This window comes from Phyllobates terribilis, unplaced genomic scaffold, assembly GCF_046119375.1.
Source record: "Phyllobates terribilis strain yellow unplaced genomic scaffold, ASM4611937v1 Scaffold_538__1_contigs__length_1162401, whole genome shotgun sequence".
In the NCBI taxonomy this organism is placed as follows: domain Eukaryota; kingdom Metazoa; phylum Chordata; class Amphibia; order Anura; family Dendrobatidae; genus Phyllobates; species Phyllobates terribilis.
In genome coordinates this window covers 433,560-449,068 of record NW_027363298.1, presented here as the reverse complement: position 1 = coordinate 449,068, position 15,509 = coordinate 433,560, and the positions used below count along the sequence as shown (strand labels likewise).

At 43.1% G+C, this 15,509-nt stretch overlaps 8 non-coding genes across 8 annotated transcripts; all 8 read left to right on the top strand.

The window, feature by feature from the left end:
- The first annotated feature begins 558 nt into the window (after positions 1-558).
- LOC141232078 (U2 spliceosomal RNA) lies at positions 559-749 on the top strand. Its single transcript, XR_012298344.1, has one exon. It is a non-coding gene; the product is annotated as a U2 spliceosomal RNA (small nuclear RNA).
- Positions 750-1,864: 1,115 nt separating this feature from the next.
- LOC141232077 (U2 spliceosomal RNA) lies at positions 1,865-2,055 on the top strand. The gene has a single exon (XR_012298343.1). It is a non-coding gene; the product is annotated as a U2 spliceosomal RNA (small nuclear RNA).
- Positions 2,056-3,170: 1,115 nt separating this feature from the next.
- LOC141232076 (U2 spliceosomal RNA) lies at positions 3,171-3,361 on the top strand. Its single transcript, XR_012298342.1, has one exon. It is a non-coding gene; the product is annotated as a U2 spliceosomal RNA (small nuclear RNA).
- A 1,115-nt stretch (positions 3,362-4,476) lies between these two features.
- Positions 4,477-4,667, top strand: LOC141231707 (U2 spliceosomal RNA). The gene has a single exon (XR_012298018.1). It is a non-coding gene; the product is annotated as a U2 spliceosomal RNA (small nuclear RNA).
- A 1,115-nt stretch (positions 4,668-5,782) lies between these two features.
- LOC141232075 (U2 spliceosomal RNA) lies at positions 5,783-5,973 on the top strand. The gene has a single exon (XR_012298341.1). It is a non-coding gene; the product is annotated as a U2 spliceosomal RNA (small nuclear RNA).
- A 1,115-nt stretch (positions 5,974-7,088) lies between these two features.
- LOC141232074 (U2 spliceosomal RNA) lies at positions 7,089-7,279 on the top strand. The gene has a single exon (XR_012298340.1). It is a non-coding gene; the product is annotated as a U2 spliceosomal RNA (small nuclear RNA).
- A 6,387-nt stretch (positions 7,280-13,666) lies between these two features.
- LOC141231825 (U2 spliceosomal RNA) lies at positions 13,667-13,864 on the top strand. Its single transcript, XR_012298130.1, has one exon. It is a non-coding gene; the product is annotated as a U2 spliceosomal RNA (small nuclear RNA).
- Positions 13,865-14,979: 1,115 nt separating this feature from the next.
- Positions 14,980-15,170, top strand: LOC141232073 (U2 spliceosomal RNA). The gene has a single exon (XR_012298339.1). It is a non-coding gene; the product is annotated as a U2 spliceosomal RNA (small nuclear RNA).
- The last annotated feature ends 339 nt before the right edge of the window (positions 15,171-15,509 follow it).

Below are 15,509 nucleotides of genomic sequence, written 5' to 3'. Positions count from 1 at the left end.
ACCCAAAAAGTTTGGTTGATTAGTCTGTGGCATTCTGTTAAACTGTTGCTTATGGCGGTCTCTGTGAGCTTCTCAGCGACATTCAGCCAGCCAGGTATCCTGCCTGCAGTAGATGGAATGTGGCAATGGAACGCTGGCTGCGCGTGTCATAATAGGCTCTGAGCCTTTATATACCTGTGCACAGCAGCAGCCACCTTCAGTCTGCTGCTGGACAGCCAGCAGCAGCAGCAGCAGGAGAGGTATGTAATCAGGAGCCCTCCTGCTAAGGGTAGACAGCTGCTCGTTCCACCCCACCCCCCGCCTTAATTGGTTCTCCTCCCTTCCAACGGTGTTGAGGCGGGTGGGAACAGCAGGGGGTGAAGGTGCTGTGTTTAAAGAGGTGGAGTTATGCAGATCTAAAACGCGTGGATTGCAGCAGCAGCAAGCCGAAAAGTGCAGGCATGTAAGGGATCTAGAGGTTGACAACATGTCTTCTTAACGGGAGTCCAGGAGCTCATCTCCACAAATGGTCTTTTCAGGATTCTTGGGTGGCTCCGTAGTTTGAAACCAATTCTGGTTATCGCTTCTCGGCCTTTTGGCTAAGATCAAGTGTAGTATCTGTTCTTATCAGTTTAATATCTGATACGTCCCCTATCTGGGGACCATATATTAAATGGATTTTTAGAACAGGGAGATGGAAAAAGAGCTTGCTCTGTCCACTCCACGCATTGACCTGGTATTGCAGTATCTCCAGGACCGGTGCACCCCTTCTTTAATGCAGTTTCTAAAATCAGAAAGAATTGAATTCAATGTTTTTTGTTCATTTTGCTTGTTTGTCGGATTTTGGGATGGACTCTTTGGCTTTGCTTTTCTTCTCCTCATTGGATTTTTCATGTTCAAAGTTGCAGAAGCCAGATTACAAGCTCATTTTGGTTCAACTTCAGCAACTGTGCATTGCATTGCCATGTAATGTGATGCAATGCTATCTTTCTAGCTCTCCCTTTTTACTTCCTTTTGGATAAACAGACATATTAGGCAAGCATTTTGGAGCTTTCACCTAAATAACTACAGGTGGTGAGATAAGCTGCACAATATAATTGACCTTTCAGTATATTGTTGCACACACACCATCTATTTAGCAAATGCCCTTGTTATCAACAGCAGCCTTTTAAACTCACCTGAGCTAACAGGTATGTGCGCTGGTTACTCTGCTGCGCTTAAAATTTCTTTTTTGGTTTGCTACAATGCCTTTTCTGAAACGTTGTCTCCTTCTGCTGGAACACTGACTTCTTTCATTTAATGCCTGCAGACTATAAAAGAGAACCCAACCCAAAAAGTTTGGTTGATTAGTCTGTGGCATTCTGTTAAACTGTTGCTTATGGCGGTCTCTGAGAGCTTCTCAGCGACATTCAGCCAGCCAGGTATCCTGCCTGCAGTAGATGGAATGTGGCAATGGAACGCTGGCTGCGCGTGTCATAATAGGCTCTGAGCCTTTATATACCTGTGCACAGCAGCAGCCACCTTCAGTCTGCTGCTGGACAGCCAGCAGCAGCAGCAGCAGGAGAGGTATGTAATCAGGAGCCCTCCTGCTAAGGGTAGACAGCTGCTCGTTCCACCCCACCCCCCGCCTTAATTGGTTCTCCTCCCTTCAAACGGTGTTGAGGCGGGTGGGAACAGCAGGGGGTGAAGGTGCTGTGTTTAAAGAGGTGGAGTTATGCAGATCTAAAACGCGTGGATTGCAGCAGCAGCAAGCCGAAAAGTGCAGGCATGTAAGGGATCTAGAGGTTGACAACATGTCTTCTTAACGGGAGTCCAGGAGCTCATCTCCACAAATGGACTTTTCAGGATCCTTGGGTGGCTCCGTAGTTTGAAACCAATTCTGGTTATCGCTTCTCGGCCTTTTGGCTAAGATCAAGTGTAGTATCTGTTCTTATCAGTTTAATATCTGATACGTCCCCTATCTGGGGACCATATATTAAATGGATTTTTAGAACAGGGAGATGGAAAAAGAGCTTGCTCTGTCCACTCCACGCATTGACCTGGTATTGCAGTATCTCCAGGACCGGTGCACCCCTTCTTTAATGCAGTTTCTAAAATCAGAAAGAATTGAATTCAATGTTTTTTGTTCATTTTGCTTGTTTGTCGGATTTTGGGATGGACTCTTTGGCTTTGCTTTTCTTCTCCTCATTGGATTTTTCATGTTCAAAGTTGCAGAAGCCAGATTACAAGCTCATTTTGGTTCAACTTCAGCAACTGTGCATTGCATTGCCATGTAATGTGATGCAATGCTATCTTTCTAGCTCTCCCTTTTTACTTCCTTTTGGATAAACAGACATATTAGGCAAGCATTTTGGAGCTTTCACCTAAATAACTACAGGTGGTGAGATAAGCTGCACAATATAATTGACCTTTCAGTATATTGTTGCACACACACCATCTATTTAGCAAATGCCCTTGTTATCAACAGCAGCCTTTTAAACTCACCTGAGCTAACAGGTATGTGCGCTGGTTACTCTGCTGCGCTTAAAATTTCTTTTTTGGTTTGCTACAATGCCTTTTCTGAAACGTTGTCTCCTTCTGCTGGAACACTGACTTCTTTCATTTAATGCCTGCAGACTATAAAAGAGAACCCAACCCAAAAAGTTTGGTTGATTAGTCTGTGGCATTCTGTTAAACTGTTGCTTATGGCGGTCTCTGTGAGCTTCTCAGCGACATTCAGCCAGCCAGGTATCCTGCCTGCAGTAGATGGAATGTGGCAATGGAACGCTGGCTGCGCGTGTCATAATAGGCTCTGAGCCTTTATATACCTGTGCACAGCAGCAGCCACCTTCAGTCTGCTGCTGGACAGCCAGCAGCAGCAGCAGCAGGAGAGGTATGTAATCAGGAGCCCTCCTGCTAAGGGTAGACAGCTGCTCGTTCCACCCCACCCCCCGCCTTAATTGGTTCTCCTCCCTTCCAACGGTGTTGAGGCGGGTGGGAACAGCAGGGGGTGAAGGTGCTGTGTTTAAAGAGGTGGAGTTATGCAGATCTAAAACGCGTGGATTGCAGCAGCAGCAAGCCGAAAAGTGCAGGCATGTAAGGGATCTAGAGGTTGACAACATGTCTTCTTAACGGGAGTCCAGGAGCTCATCTCCACAAATGGACTTTTCAGGATCCTTGGGTGGCTCCGTAGTTTGAAACCAATTCTGGTTATCGCTTCTCGGCCTTTTGGCTAAGATCAAGTGTAGTATCTGTTCTTATCAGTTTAATATCTGATACGTCCCCTATCTGGGGACCATATATTAAATGGATTTTTAGAACAGGGAGATGGAAAAAGAGCTTGCTCTGTCCACTCCACGCATTGACCTGGTATTGCAGTATCTCCAGGACCGGTGCACCCCTTCTTTAATGCAGTTTCTAAAATCAGAAAGAATTGAATTCAATGTTTTTTGTTCATTTTGCTTGTTTGTCGGATTTTGGGATGGACTCTTTGGCTTTGCTTTTCTTCTCCTCATTGGATTTTTCATGTTCAAAGTTGCAGAAGCCAGATTACAAGCTCATTTTGGTTCAACTTCAGCAACTGTGCATTGCATTGCCATGTAATGTGATGCAATGCTATCTTTCTAGCTCTCCCTTTTTACTTCCTTTTGGATAAACAGACATATTAGGCAAGCATTTTGGAGCTTTCACCTAAATAACTACAGGTGGTGAGATAAGCTGCACAATATAATTGACCTTTCAGTATATTGTTGCACACACACCATCTATTTAGCAAATGCCCTTGTTATCAACAGCAGCCTTTTAAACTCACCTGAGCTAACAGGTATGTGCGCTGGTTACTCTGCTGCGCTTAAAATTTCTTTTTTGGTTTGCTACAATGCCTTTTCTGAAACGTTGTCTCCTTCTGCTGGAACACTGACTTCTTTCATTTAATGCCTGCAGACTATAAAAGAGAACCCAACCCAAAAAGTTTGGTTGATTAGTCTGTGGCATTCTGTTAAACTGTTGCTTATGGCGGTCTCTGTGAACTTCTCAGCGACATTCAGCCAGCCAGGTATCCTGCCTGCAGTAGATGGAATGTGGCAATGGAACGCTGGCTGCGCGTGTCATAATAGGCTCTGAGCCTTTATATACCTGTGCACAGCAGCAGCCACCTTCAGTCTGCTGCTGGACAGCCAGCAGCAGCAGCAGCAGGAGAGGTATGTAATCAGGAGCCCTCCTGCTAAGGGTAGACAGCTGCTCGTTCCACCCCACCCCCCGCCTTAATTGGTTCTCCTCCCTTCCAACGGTGTTGAGGCGGGTGGGAACAGCAGGGGGTGAAGGTGCTGTGTTTAAAGAGGTGGAGTTATGCAGATCTAAAACGCGTGGATTGCAGCAGCAGCAAGCCGAAAAGTGCAGGCATGTAAGGGATCTAGAGGTTGACAACATGTCTTCTTAACGGGAGTCCAGGAGCTCATCTCCACAAATGGACTTTTCAGGATCCTTGGGTGGCTCCGTAGTTTGAAACCAATTCTGGTTATCGCTTCTCGGCCTTTTGGCTAAGATCAAGTGTAGTATCTGTTCTTATCAGTTTAATATCTGATACGTCCCCTATCTGGGGACCGTATATTAAATGGATTTTTAGAACAGGGAGATGGAAAAAGAGCTTGCTCTGTCCACTCCACGCATTGACCTGGTATTGCAGTATCTCCAGGACCGGTGCACCCCTTCTTTAATGCAGTTTCTAAAATCAGAAAGAATTGAATTCAATGTTTTTTGTTCATTTTGCTTGTTTGTCGGATTTTGGGATGGACTCTTTGGCTTTGCTTTTCTTCTCCTCATTGGATTTTTCATGTTCAAAGTTGCAGAAGCCAGATTACAAGCTCATTTTGGTTCAACTTCAGCAACTGTGCATTGCATTGCCATGTAATGTGATGCAATGCTATCTTTCTAGCTCTCCCTTTTTACTTCCTTTTGGATAAACAGACATATTAGGCAAGCATTTTGGAGCTTTCACCTAAATAACTACAGGTGGTGAGATAAGCTGCACAATATAATTGACCTTTCAGTATATTGTTGCACACACACCATCTATTTAGCAAATGCCCTTGTTATCAACAGCAGCCTTTTAAACTCACCTGAGCTAACAGGTATGTGCGCTGGTTACTCTGCTGCGCTTAAAATTTCTTTTTTGGTTTGCTACAATGCCTTTTCTGAAACGTTGTCTCCTTCTGCTGGAACACTGACTTCTTTCATTTAATGCCTGCAGACTATAAAAGAGAACCCAACCCAAAAAGTTTGGTTGATTAGTCTGTGGCATTCTGTTAAACTGTTGCTTATGGCGGTCTCTGTGAGCTTCTCAGCGACATTCAGCCAGCCAGGTATCCTGCCTGCAGTAGATGGAATGTGGCAATGGAACGCTGGCTGCGCGTGTCATAATAGGCTCTGAGCCTTTATATACCTGTGCACAGCAGCAGCCACCTTCAGTCTGCTGCTGGACAGCCAGCAGCAGCAGCAGCAGGAGAGGTATGTAATCAGGAGCCCTCCTGCTAAGGGTAGACAGCTGCTCGTTCCACCCCACCCCCCGCCTTAATTGGTTCTCCTCCCTTCCAACGGTGTTGAGGCGGGTGGGAACAGCAGGGGGTGAAGGTGCTGTGTTTAAAGAGGTGGAGTTATGCAGATCTAAAACGCGTGGATTGCAGCAGCAGCAAGCCGAAAAGTGCAGGCATGTAAGGGATCTAGAGGTTGACAACATGTCTTCTTAACGGGAGTCCAGGAGCTCATCTCCACAAATGGACTTTTCAGGATCCTTGGGTGGCTCCGTAGTTTGAAACCAATTCTGGTTATCGCTTCTCGGCCTTTTGGCTAAGATCAAGTGTAGTATCTGTTCTTATCAGTTTAATATCTGATACGTCCCCTATCTGGGGACCATATATTAAATGGATTTTTAGAACAGGGAGATGGAAAAAGAGCTTGCTCTGTCCACTCCACGCATTGACCTGGTATTGCAGTATCTCCAGGACCGGTGCACCCCTTCTTTAATGCAGTTTCTAAAATCAGAAAGAATTGAATTCAATGTTTTTTGTTCATTTTGCTTGTTTGTCGGATTTTGGGATGGACTCTTTGGCTTTGCTTTTCTTCTCCTCATTGGATTTTTCATGTTCAAAGTTGCAGAAGCCAGATTACAAGCTCATTTTGGTTCAACTTCAGCAACTGTGCATTGCATTGCCATGTAATGTGATGCAATGCTATCTTTCTAGCTCTCCCTTTTTACTTCCTTTTGGATAAACAGACATATTAGGCAAGCATTTTGGAGCTTTCACCTAAATAACTACAGGTGGTGAGATAAGCTGCACAATATAATTGACCTTTCAGTATATTGTTGCACACACACCATCTATTTAGCAAATGCCCTTGTTATCAACAGCAGCCTTTTAAACTCACCTGAGCTAACAGGTATGTGCGCTGGTTACTCTGCTGCGCTTAAAATTTCTTTTTTGGTTTGCTACAATGCCTTTTCTGAAACGTTGTCTCCTTCTGCTGGAACACTGACTTCTTTCATTTAATGCCTGCAGACTATAAAAGAGAACCCAACCCAAAAAGTTTGGTTGATTAGTCTGTGGCATTCTGTTAAACTGTTGCTTATGGCGGTCTCTGTGAGCTTCTCAGCGACATTCAGCCAGCCAGGTATCCTGCCTGCAGTAGATGGAATGTGGCAATGGAACGCTGGCTGCGCGTGTCATAATAGGCTCTGAGCCTTTATATACCTGTGCACAGCAGCAGCCACCTTCAGTCTGCTGCTGGACAGCCAGCAGCAGCAGCAGCAGGAGAGGTATGTAATCAGGAGCCCTCCTGCTAAGGGTAGACAGCTGCTCGTTCCACCCCACCCCCCGCCTTAATTGGTTCTCCTCCCTTCCAACGGTGTTGAGGCGGGTGGGAACAGCAGGGGGTGAAGGTGCTGTGTTTAAAGAGGTGGAGTTATGCAGATCTAAAACGCGTGGATTGCAGCAGCAGCAAGCCGAAAAGTGCAGGCATGTAAGGGATCTAGAGGTTGACAACATGTCTTCTTAACGGGAGTCCAGGAGCTCATCTCCACAAATGGACTTTTCAGGATCCTTGGGTGGCTCCGTAGTTTGAAACCAATTCTGGTTATCGCTTCTCGGCCTTTTGGCTAAGATCAAGTGTAGTATCTGTTCTTATCAGTTTAATATCTGATACGTCCCCTATCTGGGGACCATATATTAAATGGATTTTTAGAACAGGGAGATGGAAAAAGAGCTTGCTCTGTCCACTCCACGCATTGACCTGGTATTGCAGTATCTCCAGGACCGGTGCACCCCTTCTTTAATGCAGTTTCTAAAATCAGAAAGAATTGAATTCAATGTTTTTTGTTAATTTTGCTTGTTTGTCGGATTTTGGGATGGACTCTTTGGCTTTGCTTTTCTTCTCCTCATTGGATTTTTCATGTTCAAAGTTGCAGAAGCCAGATTACAAGCTCATTTTGGTTCAACTTCAGCAACTGTGCATTGCATTGCCATGTAATGTGATGCAATGCTATCTTTCTAGCTCTCCCTTTTTACTTCCTTTTGGATAAACAGACATATTAGGCAAGCATTTTGGAGCTTTCACCTAAATAACTACAGGTGGTGAGATAAGCTGCACAATATAATTGACCTTTCAGTATATTGTTGCACACACACCATCTATTTAGCAAATGCCCTTGTTATCAACAGCAGCCTTTTAAACTCACCTGAGCTAACAGGTATGTGCGCTGGTTACTCTGCTGCGCTTAAAATTTCTTTTTTGGTTTGCTACAATGCCTTTTCTGAAACGTTGTCTCCTTCTGCTGGAACACTGACTTCTTTCATTTAATGCCTGCAGACTATAAAAGAGAACCCAACCCAAAAAGTTTGGTTGATTAGTCTGTGGCATTCTGTTAAACTGTTGCTTATGGCGGTCTCTGTGAGCTTCTCAGCGACATTCAGCCAGCCAGGTATCCTGCCTGCAGTAGATGGAATGTGGCAATGGAACGCTGGCTGCGCGTGTCATAATAGGCTCTGAGCCTTTATATACCTGTGCACAGCAGCAGCCACCTTCAGTCTGCTGCTGGACAGCCAGCAGCAGCAGCAGCAGGAGAGGTATGTAATCAGGAGCCCTCCTGCTAAGGGTAGACAGCTGCTCGTTCCACCCCACCCCCCGCCTTAATTGGTTCTCCTCCCTTCCAACGGTGTTGAGGCGGGTGGGAACAGCAGGGGGTGAAGGTGCTGTGTTTAAAGAGGTGGAGTTATGCAGATCTAAACCGCGTGGATTGCAGCAGCAGCAAGCCGAAAAGTGCAGGCATGTAAGGGATCTAGAGGTTGACAACATGTCTTCTTAACGGGAGTCCAGGAGCTCATCTCCACAAATGGACTTTTCAGGATCCTTGGGTGGCTCCGTAGTTTGAAACCAATTCTGGTTATCGCTTCTCGGCCTTTTGGCTGAGACCAAGTGCTTCACAGCAGGAGGTTTCAGTTGAAGGGCACTCAGGTACCCCTCTCCTTGGCCTGGCAGGATCGTCCACTTCGGTGGGCTTCACCTGCCTGCTGCTATTAGGGAGAGGGATTAGTCCTAGGGTAACGGGCAGCGATCCCCCAGCCTTCAGGTGCTTTATCTCAAAGCTCTGAAGGCGCAGATTGCAGGCGGTTGCAATTTGCATTTTGTTGCGCCATACCATGGAGGTTGACTCCAACCTCGTGCCTCTATATGCGAGGCTTAAGAACACCATAAGGGTCCGCTTTACGGCTGGTGGTTCCGATATGCGGAATCTGGGATATGTAGTCCAGGACGTGCTTGAGAAACTGCTCCACGTCAGAACCAACGAAATCCTTTCTATCCAGGATTATCCTCGACGTGGAGATTATGATGTAACCTTTACTGGCGAAGGTATTTTCAAAGATGTTTTGTCCAGAGTTAAGTCGGTAGAAAATAGCCCTGGTCTAAAAGGGATTCAGATCATCGAGCACGTCCTGGATGAGGTAAAGATGGTGGTTGTGAAAATCTTCTCACCCTTCATAACAGCACCAGAGGTTATTTCCTTTTTGTCAGTTTATTTTAAAAGTGTGAAATTGATTGGGAAAGTGTTGAATGAGTTTAACATCTGGACCACAAAATGGAAGTTTTTAGTAAAATGTGAAAGAGACCCTAAATTCCCTGGAGGTGTGAGACTTCCTCCAGCTCGATTTAAAATAGGGCAAACTAATGGGGATTTTTTTTTCTCAGGAATGCCACTTTTCTGTAGGTATTGTGGTCTCTATGGGCACTCTAAGGATAGTTGTGGTGCCACTTGTAGAAATTGTGCCAGTACTGAACATGACACAAAGGAGTGCCCAAATGAAAAAAAATGCTCTTTTTGTCGGACACCTGGTCATTTCTATTTTTCTTGCCCTCACAGGTTCAGAGAGGATGAACAAAAACAAAAGGAGAAGTCCAAGACATCCGGGAATGGACGGGCCAATCAGACCACCCCTCAGGAGGAGGAACAGCAACCTGGAGCCTCGGGAGGTGATAAGGGCGCTTCGACTAGTAACAATCCCTCCGAGTCAATGACAGGTAACTCACAGGAGCCCAGGAGCTGGCTGAAAGACCATAAGGAGGCTAAAAGGAAGGCTGAGAAAGATCATAAAGGGGCGGTCGGTAAGGCCAAAAAAGAACGCCAAAAGGCTGACACCGAGCCCAAAATTCCCACTGGGTCTCACGAGAGCGAGGGCGGTACGTGGCATTTGGTGAGGTCTCATAATAAGAAAAAGAATGGTTCCGTGGAGGTGGCTAATAGGGAGGAGATGGATACATCCCCTCACGGGGGTGTAGACTCTGGAATCCCGAGGTCCCGGGGCTCTGCTGCCCCAGGTGGGGCCCCGAACCTGGCTGCCTCCGGGGACTCTGAGGCTCCGCCATGTGCGCAGCCTGCCCCTGTGTTACGACCCTCTGCGGGTCAGCAGGGGAGTGCGGAGCCTCTCGGAGACCCACCTGACGAGGACCTAAATGGTCAGCCTATGGAGACCCAGTGTAACCTTTCTCACAATATCCTTCCGAGCTACACCCCAGTAGCGTCGGGTCTTAATTTAAGTGAATGTTCCTTCTCCGATGATGAAGACTCTTTGATAACGGTGGATTCAGAAGAGGGCGTTGGTGAAAGTCCAAGTGGTCTGATCCGTCCATCGGATAGGTAAAGTCCAGTTTTTGTTTCTTCCTAACCATTTGTTATGATGGCTGACATTAGTGGTGTTTCCCTCAATGTGAGAGGCATAGGATCCAAGACCAGAAGAGCTACTGTTTTACATTTTTTAACCTGTTTTACAGCTTCTGTTTTCTTTTTACAAGAATGTCATATCCCTCATAAGATTTCTTACAAAAAATATAAGGAAGAGTGGAAACATGGTCCATCGGTCTGGTCTGGATCAAATGCAACCGGATCAGCCGGGGTAGCTATACTTTTTAAGGGAAATGTGTCTATTGATTTTATCCAAGATATTTTACCGGGTCGTATTCTTTTAGTTAAGGCTTTTATTGATGGGACAAGATGGCAGTTTTTAAATTTTTATGGGTCACCTGATAAAAATGAAAGGGCTGATATGCTGGAAATTTTACCTTTATTTATTAACATTTCTGAACCTTTTATCCTGGCAGGTGATTTTAATTGTATTTTAAAAGGCGAAAGCCGACGCTCCAGTTCCGTGAGTAGAAATTATGACAAAACGTCTGGAATGTTAAGCAATATTATAAATGATTGTAAATTAACTGATGTGTATAAAGAATGTAACAAGGATAGCCCTATAGACGCTGGTTTCACCTGGAGCAATTCTACATGTAGCTCCAGGATAGATTTTGTTTTAGGTTCAGAAAAAATACTGCCAGTGAAATGTGAAGTTTTAACTAATATTCTCTCAGATCACAAGGTTTTATCTTTTAGAGTGAGGATTAATGGAAAGAAGAAATGTGGTAAGAAATCTTGGAAATTGAATGTGTCCCTTTTAAAAGATCCACAAATTTTATCGGATTTTATTGAGTTTTATGTAAACTGTAGAAAAAGGAAAAACCCCAATATTTCTTTTAGCTCCTGGTGGGATAGAATGAAAATAAGCATTAAAGATTTCTTTATAAAGAAAAGCATACAAAAAGCTAAAGAAAAGTTTGAGATCTATAATTTTCTTAATATCAGGTTACAGACATTGTACAAATTCAAAGACAATGGTCTGGATGTAGGTAATGATATATTGAGTCTTAAAGGAGAAATTTCAAAGTGGTTGGAACAAAAAGGAAAAGAACTGATTTTTCGTTCAAAGGTAAAACACGTAGAAGAGGATGAGACTTGTTCCAGGTATTTTTTTAAGAAAAACAAACAGGCGAAAACAATAATTGATAACATAGATGGAGATAATAATATCAACGTTATATTGGATAAGGTAAATGTCTATTTTAATGATCTTTTTAATGTAAAAACTGTAGACCATGATTTAATACACACTTTCCTGGGGGAGATCAAGTCCACCCTAGATGCTGATGCCCAAAGTTTTTTATCCCAACCTCTATGTGAGGAAGAGATTTTAGAAACCATGAAGAGTTTTAAAAATGGTAAAGTGCCCGGCCCTGATGGTATCCCCATAGAGTTTTATATAAGTTTTTATGATATTTTAAAAGATGATTTGTTTAATTTGTTTTCCGAAGTTTTTAATAATAAGGTTTTACTCAACTCATGGAAGAAAGGTGAGGTATCACTACTATACAAGAAAGGTGACAAAACGGATCTTAAAAACTGGAGGCCGATAACTCTTTTAAATAGTGATTACAAAATTATGGCTAAGATCTGTGCAAATCGGTTGAAAAAAGTGATACATAAAGTAATTCATGCAAATCAGGTATGCGGGGTACCTGGGCGTAGTATCTGGGACAATTTAAACCTGGTGAAAGATTGTATTGAAGATGTAAAAACCAGAAAGACAAAGATGTCAATCCTAGCGGTGGATTTTGAGAAAGCTTTTGACCGCGTGTCTCATTTTTATCTTTTTAAAGTTTTAGAAAAAATGGGCATTCCGGGTGGGTTTTTATTGTCTCTTAAAGCTTTTTATAATGATTGTACGAGTAAGATTTTAGTTAATGGTTTTAAAACAAAAGAGGTAGTTTTAAAATCAGGGGTGAAGCAGGGTTGCCCTTTGTCCCCCCTGCTTTTTATATGTGCTATAGAACCCCTTTTATGTACAATACGCCGGGATAAGCAAATATGTGGAGTACCCTTACCCGGAGGGAACGGTCTACAAGTTAAAGTTGTAAGCTATATGGATGATGTAGCAGTGTTTGGATGTGATGTACCTTCAATACAAAAAACGATAAGCCAAATTCAGTCTTTTTGTACAGTTTCCGGTTTTAAAATTAATCTTACTAAATGTAATATTTTAAATGTCGGGGGGATGAGTTTACATGATGTACCAATTGCAGTTACAGATTCCATTACTATTTTAGGTGTTTCTTTTAATGAATCTAATAATGGTTTTAATAGCTGGGATGCGGCAGCACAGAAAATTAATCAGAAAATCTGCATGTGGAATATGAGAAAGCTGTCAATGGAAGGTAAAGTTCTGATTGTAAAAATGGTGATATTACCTATCCTGTTATATCTTAGTTTGGTGTTCCCCCCTCCTACAAATTTGTTGAAACGAATTACAAAAGTATGTTTTACCTTTTTTTGGGGCTCAAAAATGGAGAAACTCAAAAGAGAAATTGTGACAAAGCCAAAGGTTAAAGGTGGGAAAGATTTCCCTGTTTTAGATAAGTTTCTTTTAATACATTTTTTCTGTTTCTGTTTTAAAACCCTTTTTAAAGATAATTACCTTTCCTATTTTATGCGTTTTAACATTGGTTTTCTCATGAGAAGGTTTGGTTGGTTTGAAACGGTTTTATCCTTTCCTTATGCTTTTAACCTACCTGCACATTATGAGATTTTAAAGAAAATTATTCTTGATTTTAATTTGAATAAGAAACAGACAGGGGATCTGTGTAACAGCAAGACACTACTCAAACAAATTAGTACTGATGTGACGTTGTGTGATATTGAACGTTATGATGATGACAAAACTGTACACATATGGAAAATGATTAACGCCCCTTATCTTTTTAATGTACAGAAAGACATGTCTTGGAGCTGCGCACACCACTGTCTTCCTTGCCGGGCATTCCAGTACAGAAGAGGTTTTGTGAGGTCTGCCATCTGCCCAAGAGAAGGTTGTCAAGAAGAAGAGACAGTGAAGCATCTTTTATGGACTTGTGCTTTTGCTAAAGAGTTCTGGAGAAGATTAATCCCCCTGCTGGAGAAAATGGTGGACCTCAAGGACTTTAATTTTGCATCAGTGTTATATGGTCTTCTGGAATGCCCAACAATGGACCAAAAAATAATGGCGTGGAAGACAGTGAATTGTGCCAAGATAGCGCTCTGGAATGCTAGAAATATTGCTGTTTTTAAACATGAAATGTTACCAGTAGATGATGTTTTAGCCTTTTGTAAAAGTGAAATGTACATATACTATTTATTGGACAGGAAAAAGAATGTAACATTGGCAGGCAAATGGCTTTTTAACCTATGGAATATTTGAAGTCTTGTAAATTTTGCTGTGATGGAATTTTTATTTTTCTTTGAAGTCCCGAAAGTGTAATGTGGATGTAATGGTTTTATTTCTGTAATTTGTTAAATTTTAAATAAACGGTTTTTATCCCCATGTGGGGGATAGCCAAATTAAAAAAAAAATCTGTTCTTATCAGTTTAATATCTGATACGTCCCCTATCTGGGGACCATATATTAAATGGATTTTTAGAACAGGGAGATGGAAAAAGAGCTTGCTCTGTCCACTCCACGCATTGACCTGGTATTGCAGTATCTCCAGGACCGGTGCACCCCTTCTTTAATGCAGTTTCTAAAATCAGAAAGAATTGAATTCAATGTTTTTTGTTCATTTTGCTTGTTTGTCGGATTTTGGGATGGACTCTTTGGCTTTGCTTTTCTTCTCCTCATTGGATTTTTCATGTTCAAAGTTGCAGAAGCCAGATTACAAGCTCATTTTGGTTCAACTTCAGCAACTGTGCATTGCATTGCCATGTAATGTGATGCAATGCTATCTTTCTAGCTCTCCCTTTTTACTTCCTTTTGGATAAACAGACATATTAGGCAAGCATTTTGGAGCTTTCACCTAAATAACTACAGGTGGTGAGATAAGCTGCACAATATAATTGACCTTTCAGTATATTGTTGCACACACACCATCTATTTAGCAAATGCCCTTGTTATCAACAGCAGCCTTTTAAACTCACCTGAGCTAACAGGTATGTGCGCTGGTTACTCTGCTGCGCTTAAAATTTCTTTTTTGGTTTGCTACAATGCCTTTTCTGAAACGTTGTCTCCTTCTGCTGGAACACTGACTTCTTTCATTTAATGCCTGCAGACTATAAAAGAGAACCCAACCCAAAAAGTTTGGTTGATTAGTCTGTGGCATTCTGTTAAACTGTTGCTTATGGCGGTCTCTGTGAGCTTCTCAGCGACATTCAGCCAGCCAGGTATCCTGCCTGCAGTAGATGGAATGTGGCAATGGAACGCTGGCTGCGCGTGTCATAATAGGCTCTGAGCCTTTATATACCTGTGCACAGCAGCAGCCACCTTCAGTCTGCTGCTGGACAGCCAGCAGCAGCAGCAGCAGGAGAGGTATGTAATCAGGAGCCCTCCTGCTAAGGGTAGACAGCTGCTCGTTCCACCCCACCCCCCGCCTTTATTGGTTCTCCTCCCTTCCAACGGTGTTGAGGCGGGTGGGAACAGCAGGGGGTGAAGGTGCTGTGTTTAAAGAGGTGGAGTTATGCAGATCTAAAACGCGTGGATTGCAGCAGTAGCAAGCCGAAAAGTGCAGGCATGTAAGGGATCTAGAGGTTGACAACATGTCTTCTTAACGGGAGTCCAGGAGCTCATCTCCACAAATGGACTTTTCAGGATCCTTGGGTGGCTCCGTAGTTTGAAACCAATTCTGGTTATCGCTTCTCGGCCTTTTGGCTAAGATCAAGTGTAGTATCTGTTCTTATCAGTTTAATATCTGATACGTCCCCTATCTGGGGACCATATATTAAATGGATTTTTAGAACAGGGAGATGGAAAAAGAGCTTGCTCTGTCCACTCCACGCATTGACCTGGTATTGCAGTATCTCCAGGACCGGTGCACCCCTTCTTTAATGCAGTTTCTAAAATCAGAAAGAATTGAATTCAATGTTTTTTGTTCATTTTGCTTGTTTGTCGGATTTTGGGATGGACTCTTTGGCTTTGCTTTTCTTCTCCTCATTGGATTTTTCATGTTCAAAGTTGCAGAAGCCAGATTACAAGCTCATTTTGGTTCAACTTCAGCAACTGTGCATTGCATTGCCATGTAATGTGATGCAATGCTATCTTTCTAGCTCTCCCTTTTTACTTCCTTTTGGATAAACAGACATATTAGGCAAGCATTTTGGAGCTTTCACCTAAATAACTACAGGTGGTGAGATAAGCTGCACAATATAATTGACCTTTCAG